This window comes from Bidens hawaiensis, unplaced genomic scaffold (genome assembly GCF_021521415.1).
Source record: "Bidens hawaiensis isolate Kalapana, Puna unplaced genomic scaffold, B.hawaiensis_p1.1 tig00063672_1, whole genome shotgun sequence".
Classification (NCBI taxonomy): Eukaryota; Viridiplantae; Streptophyta; class Magnoliopsida; order Asterales; family Asteraceae; genus Bidens; species Bidens hawaiensis.
The window spans coordinates 37,583-51,186 of NW_027501383.1; the positions used below are offsets into that span (position 1 = coordinate 37,583).

At 40.1% G+C, this 13,604-nt stretch overlaps 1 pseudogene; it reads left to right on the forward strand.

The window, feature by feature from the left end:
• Window positions 1-9,945: 9,945 nt before the first annotated feature.
• On the forward strand, window positions 9,946-11,050 carry LOC143604005 (secreted RxLR effector protein 161 pseudogene; annotated as a pseudogene).
• The last annotated feature ends 2,554 nt before the right edge of the window (window positions 11,051-13,604 follow it).

A 13,604-nucleotide genomic window follows, 5' to 3' on the forward strand; every position in this document is an offset into this window, starting at 1 on the left:
TCCTTAAATTAGTTTTAAGAAATTGAAAAGGATAAGTAATCGGATAGATATTACCAATTTCCAGGATCCTTGATCCTTTAAAGATAAGGTATCCTCTCAGGATACTGGATCCTGATCAGAAAAAATACTTCTTGAGGTGGATAGCATTCCATGCTCTTGGTAATCTATTTCCTTCCATTGTGAGCAAATGATATGCCCCCTTTCCTGCCTTCGACTCGATCTGATAAGGTCCTTCCCATTTGGGTGCTAAATTCCCATCAGCCGGATTGGTAGTATTTTGGAAGGCTTTCCTCAAGACTAGATCTCCTTCTTGAAATCTTCTGATCCTTATATTCTTGTTGTATGCCCCAGCTACCCTTTGTTGATAAGCTCCCATTCTGATCTTGGCTAGGTCTCTGAGTTCTTCAATAGTATCCAAGTCTTCAAGAAGGATTTCTTCATTGGTTTCAGGATCACGGATGCTCGTTCTTGCTGTAGGAACCACCGTCTCTGTTGGGATCACCGCTTCTGATCCAAACACCAATGAAAAGGGTGTTTGGCCTGTTGAATTCTTGGGTGTTGTCCTGTCGGCCCAAAGAACATATGGTAGTTCCTCGGCCCACTTTCCCTTCTTGGATCCTAGCTTTTTCTTTAAGTTGTTGATGATGATGTTGTTGCTAGACTCTGCTTGACCATTGGCTTGTGGATGCACTGGTGTTGAAGTAATCATCTTTATGGCCACAAAAGTTAGTTGTTCTTTTCCCAATAAATTGGGAACCATTATCACAAATAATCTCAGAGGGAATGCCAAATCTAGTTATAATATTTCGTTTAATAAAGGATATAACTTCCCTTTCTCGGACTTGTACGAATGCCTCTGCTTCGATCCATTTAGAGAAGTAGTCCGTCATGGCAAGCATAAATACCTTTCCACCTGGTGCCTTTGGCAGCTTCCCAACAATGTCCATTCCCCATTTCATGAAAGGCCATGAAGAGGATATAGGATACATTGGTTCTGCTGGTTGATGAAGGATATTTGCATGCATTTGGCAGGCATCACACTTCTTCGAATACTCTACTGCATCCTTCTTCATTGTTGGCGAGAAGTACCCCGTTCTAATTATCCTGGAGAATAATGCCATTCCTCCTGTGTGGTTGGCGCAATCTCCTTCGTGAAAGTCTTTAAGTATTTCTTGGATTTCAGGATCCTCGATGCACCTCAAGTATGGACCTGCAAGAGGTTTTCTGTATAGCATATCATCTAATAAAATGTATTGTGATACCTTGAGCTTGAAGGATTTGAGATTCTTGGTAGCTAGAATTTCTCCAGTTTGAATGTAATTTTTTATTGGGAGGATCCAGGATCCTTTACTGGCTGAGGATAGTGGATCCCAAAGTACAATCTGCTTATCACTTGTTATTTCCCCGACTTCTTGCTCTCCTATTGCTGGCGAGAGTATGTGGATAATTGGGATCTTCGTATCTTCTGGAATGTTCAAGGATGAGGCTAAATTTGCTAAGGCGTCTGCCACAACATTTTCCTCTCTTGGTACCATTACTATATTAAACACTTAAGGATTTTGCTAATTCCTTCACAATTTCTAAATATTTGATCATATTTTCACCTTTTGCGGTATAAGAACCGTTAAAGTGGTTAGTAATGAGTAAAGAATCCATATAAACTTGAAGATACCTGATTCTCATACTTTTGGCTAAAAGTAAACCTGCTATGAGTGCTTCATATTCTGCCTCATTGTTGGTAGCTTGGAATGCACATGCAATGGACTGGGGTATTATGTCCCCCTGTGGCGATTTCAGTAGTATGCCCAATCCCGTTCCTCTTACATTGGATGCTCCATCTGTGAAGAGGACCCAAGGATCCTTGGTTACCTATAGTTGTTGAACCTCTAGGTCGGCTTATTTCTGCATGTCACTGCTGAAATCAGCCACAAAGTTTGCGAGTGCCTGCGATTTGATAGCTGTTCTAGGCTCATACTGAATGTCAAATGCACTCAGCTTTACAGCCCACTTATCCATCTTACCTGACAATTCTGGTTTTCTGAGAACATTCTTAACAAGATAATTAGTTCTCAAAATAATAGTATGAGTCTCAAAATAATGTCTTAATTTAGTAGAAGCCATAATTAAAGCAAGGATTAACTTTTCTAAATGAGAATACCTGGCCTCTGCGTCTAACAGACTCTTACTTACATAATACACTGGGTGCTGTTCACCCTCGTGTTCCTTGACGAGGACGGCACTTACTGCATTACCTGAGACAGCTAAGTATAGATATAAGGATTCTCCATCTACAAGCTTCATTAGAGCTGGAGCTGAGGATAAGTAATCATTCAAAGCTGTAGGTGCAGCTTCATGCTTTTCCTTCCACTCAAATTTCTTATTCTTCCTAAGGATATCATAGAAGTCCTTGCACTTTTCGGAGGATCTTGAGATGAACCTGTTGAGAGCGGCTATTCTTCCTGCGAGCCTTTGGACATCTTTTGCGTTTGCAGGAGACTTTAAATTGAGGATGGCTTCAATTTGCTCGGGGCTTGCTTCAATTCATCTTTTAGTCACCATATATCCCAGAAACTTTCCAGCCTTAACACCAAAGTGGCATTTTGCCGGATTCAATTTCATGTTATATTGGTCGAGGATATTGAATGCTTCTTCAAGATCTCTGAGGTGATCCTCAGCTCTCTTTGACTTCACCACCATCTCATCTATGTAGACCTCCATAGTCTTTCCTAACTGATTCTTGAACATCATGTTGACTAGTCTTTGGTATGTTGCCCCTGCATTTCTTAGTCTAAACGGCATAACAGTATAACAGTATATGCCGGTAGGAGTCATGAACGCTGTATCCTCTTGATCAGATGGTTCCATCTGAATTTGCTGGAATCCAAAGGAAGCATCCATAAAGGTAAGCATTTCATGTCCTGCCGTTGCATCCACCATGGAATCTATATGTGGTAACGGGAAAGGATCCTTGGGACATGCCTTGTTTAAATATGTAAAATCAACGCATACCCTCCACTTTCCATTCTTTTTTGAAACTACAACCACATTAGCCAACCATCGAGGATACTGAACCTCTCTGATCATACCGGCCTTAAGAAGTTTCTAAACCTCTTCTTGTATGATCTTGTTCCTCTCAGGAGCGAATTTTCTTCGCTTCTGATGGACGAGTTTAACATATAAATCAAGGCCTAGTTTGTAAGTGATTACCTCTTTTGAAATACCTGTCATGTCTGAGTGCTTGAAGGCGAAGGTAGATTTTCTTTGTCTCAAGAAGGATACTAAATCCTCCTCGATTTTGCTGGGGATACTGGATCCTAGGAAAACCTTTACCTCTGGATCCTCAGGGTCCAATGATACTTCTTTAATGTCTTTCTCCCGAGCTTCCAGCATGTCCCTAGGATGCAGCTGTAGTTGCTATGCTATAGTTTGCTTGGATGTTGGCTTCATTGATGAAGAATAATAGTTCTTGGCCTCTGCTTGGTCACCAACTATCTTTACAACCCCCCAAGGAGTAGGTAGCTTGATGCATTGGTGATAAGTTGAGGCTACTGCTTTAATTCCATGGAGCCAGGGCCTACCTAAAATAACATTGCAACAGGAAAGGTTATCTATAACACAAAATTTTTGGTATGAATTTAACCCTTCGATATAAATTGGGAGGTTGATGTCCCCCAATGTCTTCTTGGTTTCACCACTGAAACCAACTAGCACTGATGTTCTAGGAATGATCTCTGAATCCGGGATGTTCATCCTCTTGAGGACATCATGTTGGATAATGTTGACCGAACTCTCTCCGTCTACTAGGATCCTGCGTACATAATGGTTAGCGATAAATAAAGTAATGATCAAACCGTCATGATGAGGATCCTAGATGTTTAGTTTGTCTTCCTCGTAAAAGAAGATCCTTTTGTCTGTTGTTAAGGTAGTGGATATTATCGGTTGGTCTCCGTTATACATCTTGACTTCTTTGGCAAGTCTTTTTGCTGCAGAGAAGGAAGTTCCACAAATTTCTGAACCTCCAGAGATGAAATTCACCATTCGGACATCCAGCTCATCCTTCTGAGGATCCTGGATCTTTGAGTCGAAGAAGACTCTCCGATCAGTCACTCGAGTAATGGGGATAAGCGGTCTTCTTTCATCGTCCAACTTGAATTCTTTTGCGGGCTTTTCTTCTATGACACACGAATCTTGAAACATTTCGTAGTCTCTGGAAACAAAGTTGATCACATGAGCGTCTAGCGGTGGCGGCGTTGCTTTTTGTGGAAGATGTTCAGGATCCTGGATTTTTTCCTTCCCAAGAGTTCTTTAAAGTGACCCTTGCTCAGGAGGTATCCAATTTACCTCCTTAAGCCGATGCACTCATCTGTCGTGTGGCCGAAGTCTTCGTGGAAGGCACACCACTTAGACTTGTCTTTGAAGGTAGTTGTCTTCTCGTTCTTTCGGGGCCACCTTGCTTTCTCCCCTAGATCCTTCATGGAACAAATCAAGCCATGGGTATCTACGGAGAAACAATACTCGGAGATGCAGGGATAGTCTTCATCCTCATCTCCTTCTTCACCTGCCCGTACGTTCTGGTTGTTGAACTTGTTATATGGCTTTGTGTTGTTGTTCTTGAACGAGAATCCTTGCTTCTTGTCGGAGGATTCTTGTTTCGTCTGATTTCCCAGACGATCTTGGATCCTTTTGTCTTCCTCCAACCGTATGAATCTGAACGCCCTGTTCCTTACTTCATCTAGAGACCTGCAAGGAGTCATCACAAGATCATCATAAAAGGGGGAGCCCCTATGAACTCCCATATTGAAGGCCTCAACAGCAGTAGCCATGTCAAGATTAGGGATTTCCAGAGCTTCTCTACCGAACCTCGTGATGAAATCCCTAAGGGACTCATCACTAGGTTGGATAACTCGGTATAAATCACTAGTTAACTTCTCGAATTTCCTACTACTAGAAAATTGGTTGTTGAACAAGTTAACTAAATGTGAAAATGAAGTAACAGAAAAGGGAGGAAGACTTAGCAGCCATTTTAATGCAGATCCTGTGAGTGTGGATCCGAATCCTTTGCATAAGCAAGCTTCTTTGAGTCTCTCAGGAATGGGGTTGATTTCCATCCTTTCCCTATATTGTGCAATGTGCTCCTCAGGATTCGTGGTCCCATCATAAGTCTTCATGTTGGGGGTTTGAAACCGCTTCAGAATCTCAGCATCACAGATAGGTGGAGCAAATCTTGATAACTTGTGGCTTCCCTCAGGTATCTCGGGGATCGGTCGTATCACCCCTGGAACACTGGATATCATATCCTTGAGCTTCTGTAACTCTTTGGCCATAGCCTCTTTGCTGAGTGAAGGTCGGTATCCCGGATGAGTATTTGGGATAAGAAGAATCTGCGATAGGAGGTGGTCCTCCAGAGGCGATGGTCTGCATGGGGATTATATCTCCTTCATGGACTTCAGAGGATCGTTGATGTTGGACTCCTGAGGATCCTTGATTCTGAATGAAGGATCCTTGAGGTTGGGAATTATAGGATCCTTGGTGATATAGTCCAAAGGATCCAGGTTGAAGGATGGACGATCCTTGTGGAAAAGTTGAGGATCCTTGAGCTAGTTGACCCATGGATCCCGATTGAAGTATATATGATCCTTTCTGGAAGTATGAGGATCCTTGAATGTGCTGACCCATGGACCCTTGTTGAAGGATAGATGATCCTGGCTGAAACAGTGAGGATCCTTGAGCCTGTTGACCCATGGACCCTTGTTGAAGGATTGATGATCCTTGTGAGAACTGAGCCATGGATTCTGGACTGGTAAAATCCAGCATCCTGGGCATCAGGGGGGGGGGGGGTGAGATCCTTTGCTGGCCTCTTGTTCTTCTTGAGATCTTTTATCTCGCGAAGGATCCTCTGGTTAGTCTTGTTCTGCTGCTCCATATATGCTTTATACTTTTCCTCATGGTGATTTAGGTAGCTTTCCCACTATATACATTCTCCACTTCATGAATGGCCAAGGGAAAACTGTTGGAAAATTTGTTATGTGTGCATTAGTAGGTTGTTATGACACAACAAATGCACACTAATAGACATTGATGAATGAGATATCGATTTGTGATTGTGTGTATTTGAAAGAAAATACTATAGTGGTGTATCCCACGCTGGTGGGATGAAAAACTTGTGCCTTGTTTTTTCTCTATAAATAGAGAGGTAAACTAAGTTGCAGCACACACCAAACCTTACACACAACACAAGCATTGTTGCAAGGTCTTTCCAACTTCTTCTTCTTCTACATTACTGGTTTCTTTTATTCGAACCTTTTTCAGGTTTACGGTTAAATCCGGCAGTATTACTGCTCTGGCTATTGTACCCTGGGAAACAACGAGTTCTCTTGGGAGACTCGAAATATTGTTTTAAGGGCCCCGTGTTCAACACGATCCTCAGCCAAATCGTTTATATATTTTTTTTCCGTATTGTATTTGGTTTATTTCTTTGATTATGTATTGTATTTCAGATTCTTGTATTGTATTGTATGAGTAATAAAATTGTTTGTTAATTTTCTGTTTATTTACTCAATTCACGAATTCGGTTCCAACAATCTTAAAACAATAATTCTAAAACCGTTTCGTGAAAACTTTGTTTAAGTTTTTAGAAACTATTCTGTTTTGATCCAAACCAGTTTTGTTTCAAAATAGTATATGTTTTAAAAACAGTTTTTTTCTTTTCTGTTTTGGTCTCAGAATCAAGAATTGGATCTTCAAAGTTGGACTTAGACAGATTCGTTCTTGGTTTAACATTCTGAAATCAGAAAATGCTCCTTTTTGGGATGTTTTTTGGCTATCTAGCACGAGAAAGCTTATCGTGAAAACTTTGTTTAAATTTTCAGAAACTATTCTATTTTGATCCAAAACAGTTTTGTTTCAAAATAGTATATGTTTTAAAAACAGTTTTTTCTTTTCTGTTTTGGTCTCAGAATCAAGAATTGGATCTTCAAAGTTGGACTTAGACAGATTCGTTCTTGGTTTAGCATTCTGAAATCAGAAAATGCTCTTTTTTTGGGCTGGTTTTATTATCTCGCACGAGATAAAGCTATCTCGCACGGGATAAATTTATCTGGCAAATTTCAGAAATTTCTGAATTTTTTTTTCTAAGTTACTAACTTGGTCTGTTTTCTGTGTGCAAGAATGACAGGACCAACCCCAAACACTTCTAATGCTACCCCTGCTGTCCATTTGACCACCCCAGCCAATGTGGGAGCGACCACAATGGCTAACCATGCTGAAAAACCCGAAAAGTTCACGGGTGTCCACTTTAAGAGGTGGCAGCAGAAAATGTTTTTCTACTTGACAACCTTGAACTTAACACAGTTCTTGGAGAAAACAGCCCCCATACCCACTGCCCAAGATGATGCCCAAAGTGTGAGTGCTTTGGACGCTTGGAAACATTCTGAATTTCTATGTCGCAATTACGTGCTCAATGGTTTGGCGGATCCATTGTATAACGTCTATTGTGGGATAAAGACTGCCAAAGAACTATGGGAGTCTTTAGACAAGAAGTATAAAACCGAATATGCGGGAACAAAGAAATTTGTTGTGGCCCGTTTTTTGGACTTTAAAATGGTTGACTCCAAGATTGCGATCACCCAAGTCCAATTGAAAAGTTGCAGCCATAATTGAAAAGTTGCCTCCTAGTTGGGTTGAGTTTAAGAATTATCTTAAGAACAAACGAAAGGAGATGACTATTGATGAATTAATTGTTCGTCTTCGAATTGAGGAAGACAATAAAACGGCTCAAAAATCAGCTCGTGTGGAGCCAATGGCTAAGGCCAACATGGTTGAACTTGGACAATCTTCTAAGGGGGGCATAAGGGTAAGGGTAAAATGAATAAGGGAAAGGGAAAGGTGAACCTTGGACCGAAGAAGGAGGTTGTGAAAAAGAAACCTCAATCGTCAAACTTCCAAGGTGTTTGTTACAATTGTAATGAGAATGGCCATCGTGCGAACCAATGCAAGAAGCCTAAGCGTGAGCGTGCGCATATGGTGGATGAAAATGGTGAACCATTGGTGGCAATGATCACCGAGCTCTCGGCAATGATTGAAGAAATCAATCTTGTGGGGGACAAACCGCAAGGATGGTTCATTGATACGGGTGCGACCCGTCTTGTGTGTGGTGACAAGACCCTCTTTAGCACCATTAAGGAGGCTGCTAGTGATGCTAAGTTGTTTATGGGGAATCAAGCAACGGCCGGCATCAAGGGTGAAGGGAATATGATCTTGAAGATGACTTCGGGAAAAGAGCTTACTTTGAGCAACACTTTGTATGTGCCCGAAATTCGTAAGAATTTGGTTTCGGGTTGGTTGCTTAATAATTTGGTTTTCGTTTAGTGTTTGAGTCGGACAAGTTTGTCTTGACTAAGCGTGGAATGTATGTTGGTAAGGGCTATGCCCTCAATGGTATGTTTAAACTTGATGTAGCCGTGATTGGAAATGAAATGAATAAGGCATCTACTTCTGCTTATATTATTGAGTCTTTAAATTCAAATGTTTGGCATGGTAGATTAGGACATGTAAATTTCAATTCACTTCGTCGTTTAATTAAATTAAAAAGCATACCAACATTCCACATTGATACAAACTCGAAATGCGAATCATGTGTTGAATCCAAACTTACAAGATCATCCTTCAAATCGGTTGAAAGAATAACCGAAACACTTGATTTAATTCACACCGATGTGTGCAATTTAAAAATGTGCCCAACAAGAGGGGGAAACAAATATTTCATCACGTTTATTGATGATTGCTCAAAATATTGCTATGTATATTTACTTAAAAGTAAAGATGAAGTAATAGAAAAATTTATCTTGTTTAAAAATGAAGTTGAGTTACAACTTAACAAGAAAATTAAACGTGTGAGAAGCGATCGAGGTGGTGAATACGTTTCGCCATTTGCGGATTTATGCGCACAAAGTGGCATAATACATGAATTAACCCCTCCTTATTCTCCACAATCAAATGGCATGGCGGAACGAAAGAACCGTACATTGAAAGAGATGATGAATGCCATGTTGGTTAGTTCTGGGGTGAGCCATGACATGTGGAGGGATGCCATTTTAACAGCAAATTATCTTTTAAATAAGATACCTCTCAAGAATAGGGACAAGAGTCCTTATAAGTTATGGAAGGGAAGAGAACCTTCGTACAAATATATGAAAGTGTGGGGGTGCCTAGCTAAAGTCACCGTACCACCTCCTAAGGCTCTTAGGATTGGTCCCAAAACTGTTGATTGCATTTTCATTGGATATGCTCACAATAGTAGTGCACATCGGTTTTTGGTACATGAATCCAAAAATCCAAATGTACACGTAAACACTTTCATGGAGGCGAGCCCCAATACTATCTCGTATTTTGAGCACGTGTTTCCTAAGTTAGGACACACACATGAGGCCTCATCATCACGAGCGAATGATGTAGGTGCAAGCTCGTCAACACAAAATGACGATTTGGTTCATGAAGGAACACATGAAGGCCAGAGATTGAGGATGGTGATTTAAGACGAAGCAAAAGACAAAAGGTTGCAAAATCCTTTGGTCCTGACTTCGTATGCTTTATGGTTGAAGGTGAACCTAATACCTACCATGAAGCGGTGACCTCACCTGAAGGACCTCAATGGAAAGAAGCAATCAAGAATGAATTGATTCTATCTTACAAAATCATACTTGGGAATTGGTAGATCTTCCAGTTGGTTGAAAACCACTTGGATATCGTTGGATATTCAAAAAGAAGATGAAAGCCGATGGAAGTATTGATAAATACAAGGCGAAGCTAGTGATCAAAGGTTTTAGACAAAAGGAAGGTCTAGACTATTTTGATACTTACTCACTTGTAACACGTATAACCTCTATAAGGTTGGTGCTTGCAATCGCATCTTTACGAAGTTTGGAAGTGCACAAAATGGATGTAAAAATGGCTTTTCTAAATGGTGATTTGGAAGAAGAGATATACATGGAGCAACCTGAGGGTTTCTCCGCCCCTGGTCAAAAGGGCAAAGTATGCAAACTCATCAAGCCTTTGTATGGTTTGAAGCAAGCTCCAAAACAATGGCACCAAAAGTTTGACCAAGTCATGATTAGCAATGGTTTCAAAATTAATGAGTGTGATAAATGTGTTTATGTTAAAAACACAAATGGAGGTTATGTTATTTTATGCCTTTATGTGGATGACATGCTTATCATTGGGAGTAATGGTAAAATGGTTCAATCTACAAAAGACATGTTAAAGGCATGATTTGACATGAAAGACATGGGTTTAGTTGATACTATTCTTGGAATAAAAATCATTAAAACCAAAGAAGGTCTTACTTTGAGTCAAGCACACTATGTCGACAAGATTCTTGAAAAATTCAACAAGGAAGACAAGCGAGTGGCTCGTTCTCCTGTTGACACTACTCTACATCTATGTAAAAATAGAGCTGAGGCCGGTTGCTCAATTAGAGTATTCAAGAATCATTGGAAGTCTAATGTATCTCATGACATGTACGAGACCTGATTTAGCATACGCGGTGAGTAGGCTAAGTAGGTATACTAGCAATCCAAGTGTTCAACATTGGAAAGCTATTATAAGGGTGCTTAGGTACATAAGATACACAAGAGACTATGGCTTGCATTATACCAACCATCCAGCTGTGATCGAAGGGTATACTGATGTGAACTGGATTTCAAATATGAAAGATTCCAAATCAACAAGTGGGTACGTGTTCCTACTTGGTGGGGCATCAATATCTTGGAAATCATCCAAACAAACTGTAATTGATAGATCCACAATGGAGTCTGAATTCATTGCCTTAGACAAATCTGGGGAAGAGGCAGAATGGTTACGTCAATTCGTGGAAGACATTCCACAATGGCCAAAGCCGTTGTCGGCAATTTGCATACACAGTGACAGTGAGTCTGCAATTGGTAGATCTCAACGTTCAATGTATAATGGCAAATCAAGGCATATGATACGTAGACATAACACGACACGACACGACAACTACTGTCAACGGGTGTTATCACGATTGACCATGTGAGGTCAGAAGATAACATTGCAGACCCGTTAACAAAAGGCTTAAGCACGGATAAATTTTATAAGTTTTCGAGAGGAATGGGACTAAAGCCCGCGATAAAGGAAGTATGAGGGAAACCTAACTTAGCAGACTGGAGATCCCAAGAGCTAAGTTCAATAGGCAAACTTAATCATATGACCAGAGGCAGTCACTGTGGGGAGTACCCCAAAACCAAAGGGAGTCTTGAACTTCCTAGTCCTTTCTCCTAGGGGAGTACCCTAAAACCAATGACATTTGGGAGAGGTTAAGCATATTAAGGTTAAGTGAAATAACCATGATGCTTTTAATGATTCATGGGAATCACCTATGTTAGAGAGAAGTGTGGTCGTTTCGATTGGAATTGTGGGGAGGCGCAATTTCCTAGATCTCTCGCAGAACCAGGACCTTGATCCATGACCATAACGGACACAAGAATGAGGGGTTGACCAAACCAGGGAGAGTATTGTGTGAAGGCATATTGTCTTCTACACAAATGGGGGCTGTTCAAAGTCATCGCGACTACAAACCGCTAGGAGGCTAAGTATGCTTCACAACGAAAGGTTCAAAGGGTAACACCTACCTATCCGGCAATACTCAACTGCTGAAAGTTACTTCGAAGAATCGATTTCCATTCATGTGGGGGAATGTTGGAAAATTTTTTACGTGTGCTTTAGTGGACGGGGGTTGGAGTTAACATTTTAATCCCCCAACTAGCACAAGAATATGTTGTTCTTTTCCTGATGAATTGAGATCCATTGTCACACGCTATTTCTGTTGGGATTTTGAATTTTGTTAGAATATTGCACTTTATGAAGGATATAACCTCTTTCTCTCTAACTTATACAAATGCTTCAGCTTCAATCCATTTAGAGAAATAATCTGTCATAGCAAGCACATATACTTTTCCTCATGGTGATTTAGGTAGCTTTCCCACTATTACATTCTCCACTTCATGAATGGCCAAGGGGAAACTATCGGGTTTTCACTGGTTGGTGAAGCGCGTGACTATGTCTTTGATAAGCATCATACTTCTGAGCTTAATTCATAGCATCTTTTCTCATGGTTGGCCAATAGTATCATGTCCTTAGTGCTTTGAGAAGAGTGATCTGCCCCAGTATGGTTTCCACAATCTCTTTCATGAATATCTTTTAGTACCTCTTGGATATCAGGATCCTCAAGACATCTAAGATAGGGACCTGCTAATGATTTCCTGTACAAAACATCATGTAGCAAAATAAAGCGAGATAATTTCATTCGAAAGGATCTACGATTGTTTTCATTAGTTGGGATTTATCTATTTTGAAAATATGTCTTGATCAGCAAGATCCTGGATCCCTTTTCTCTGGGAGGATCCTGGACTTCAAAACTTTGAAAGGATCCTTCTCTTGCTTCAGGATCAACTGAGTCAATAGCTGGGTGCATGATATGGATGACTGGGATTTTTCTATCGATGGTATCTTGAGAGTTGATATGAGATTTTTTAAGGCATCAGCTTCAGCATTATCCTCTCTTAGAACCTGTTCTATGTTGATAATCTTGAATTCTTTTGGCAAATTCTTGACTATTTGTAAGTATATAGCCAATCTTTCACCTTTTACTGCATAAGATCCATTGAAATGGTTAGTGATTAACAATGAACCGACATGTAACTTTAGATTCCTGGTCTATATCCTTAGCCAGCTGTAATCCTCAATCAAAGCTACATATTCTGCTTCATTATTTGTTTCCTGAAATCCATAACTAATGGATTGGGGTATGATGTTCCCATGTGGCAATTTTAGTATGATTCCAATCCCTAATCTTCTTGTTTTGGATTCTCCGTCTATGAATAGGATCCATTCTTCATCTGTTTCATCTAGTTGTTAGACCTATATATATGCTTCTTGTTGAATATCACTACTAAAATCAGCCTCAAAATATGCTAGAGCCTGTGATTTGATTGTTGTTCTTGGTTCATATATCAAGTTATAAGCACTAAGTTTCACATAACACTTAGCCATCCTACCTGACATTTTTGGTTTCTCAAAACACATTTAACAGGATAATTAGTTTTAACATGTAGCATGTATATCAAAATAATGCCTAATATTAGTTGATGCCATGACTAATTCAAGGATTAATTTTTCATGATGAGAATACCAGGTCTCCGCATCTAATAAACTTATACTTACATAATATACCGTATTTTGTTCGCCTTCATGATCCTTGACAAGCACGACACTTATGGTGGTTTTAGATACCGCAAAATATAAGGATAATGGCTCATTGTTTTTAGGCTTCATTAATAGTGGTGCCGAGGATAGATATATATTCAGCTCTTTAAATGCTTTTTCATGTTGCTTACCCCATTCGAATCTTTTATTTTTTCTTAGGATATCATAGAATTCTTTACATCTTTCGGAGGATCTTGAGTTTAACCTATTGAGTGCTGCTACTCTTCCCGTTAACCTTTGAACATCGTTTGTGTTTGCCGGGGATTTTAGGTTGAGGACTGCTTTGATCTGTTATGGACTTGCTTCTATCCCTCTTTTGGTTCCCA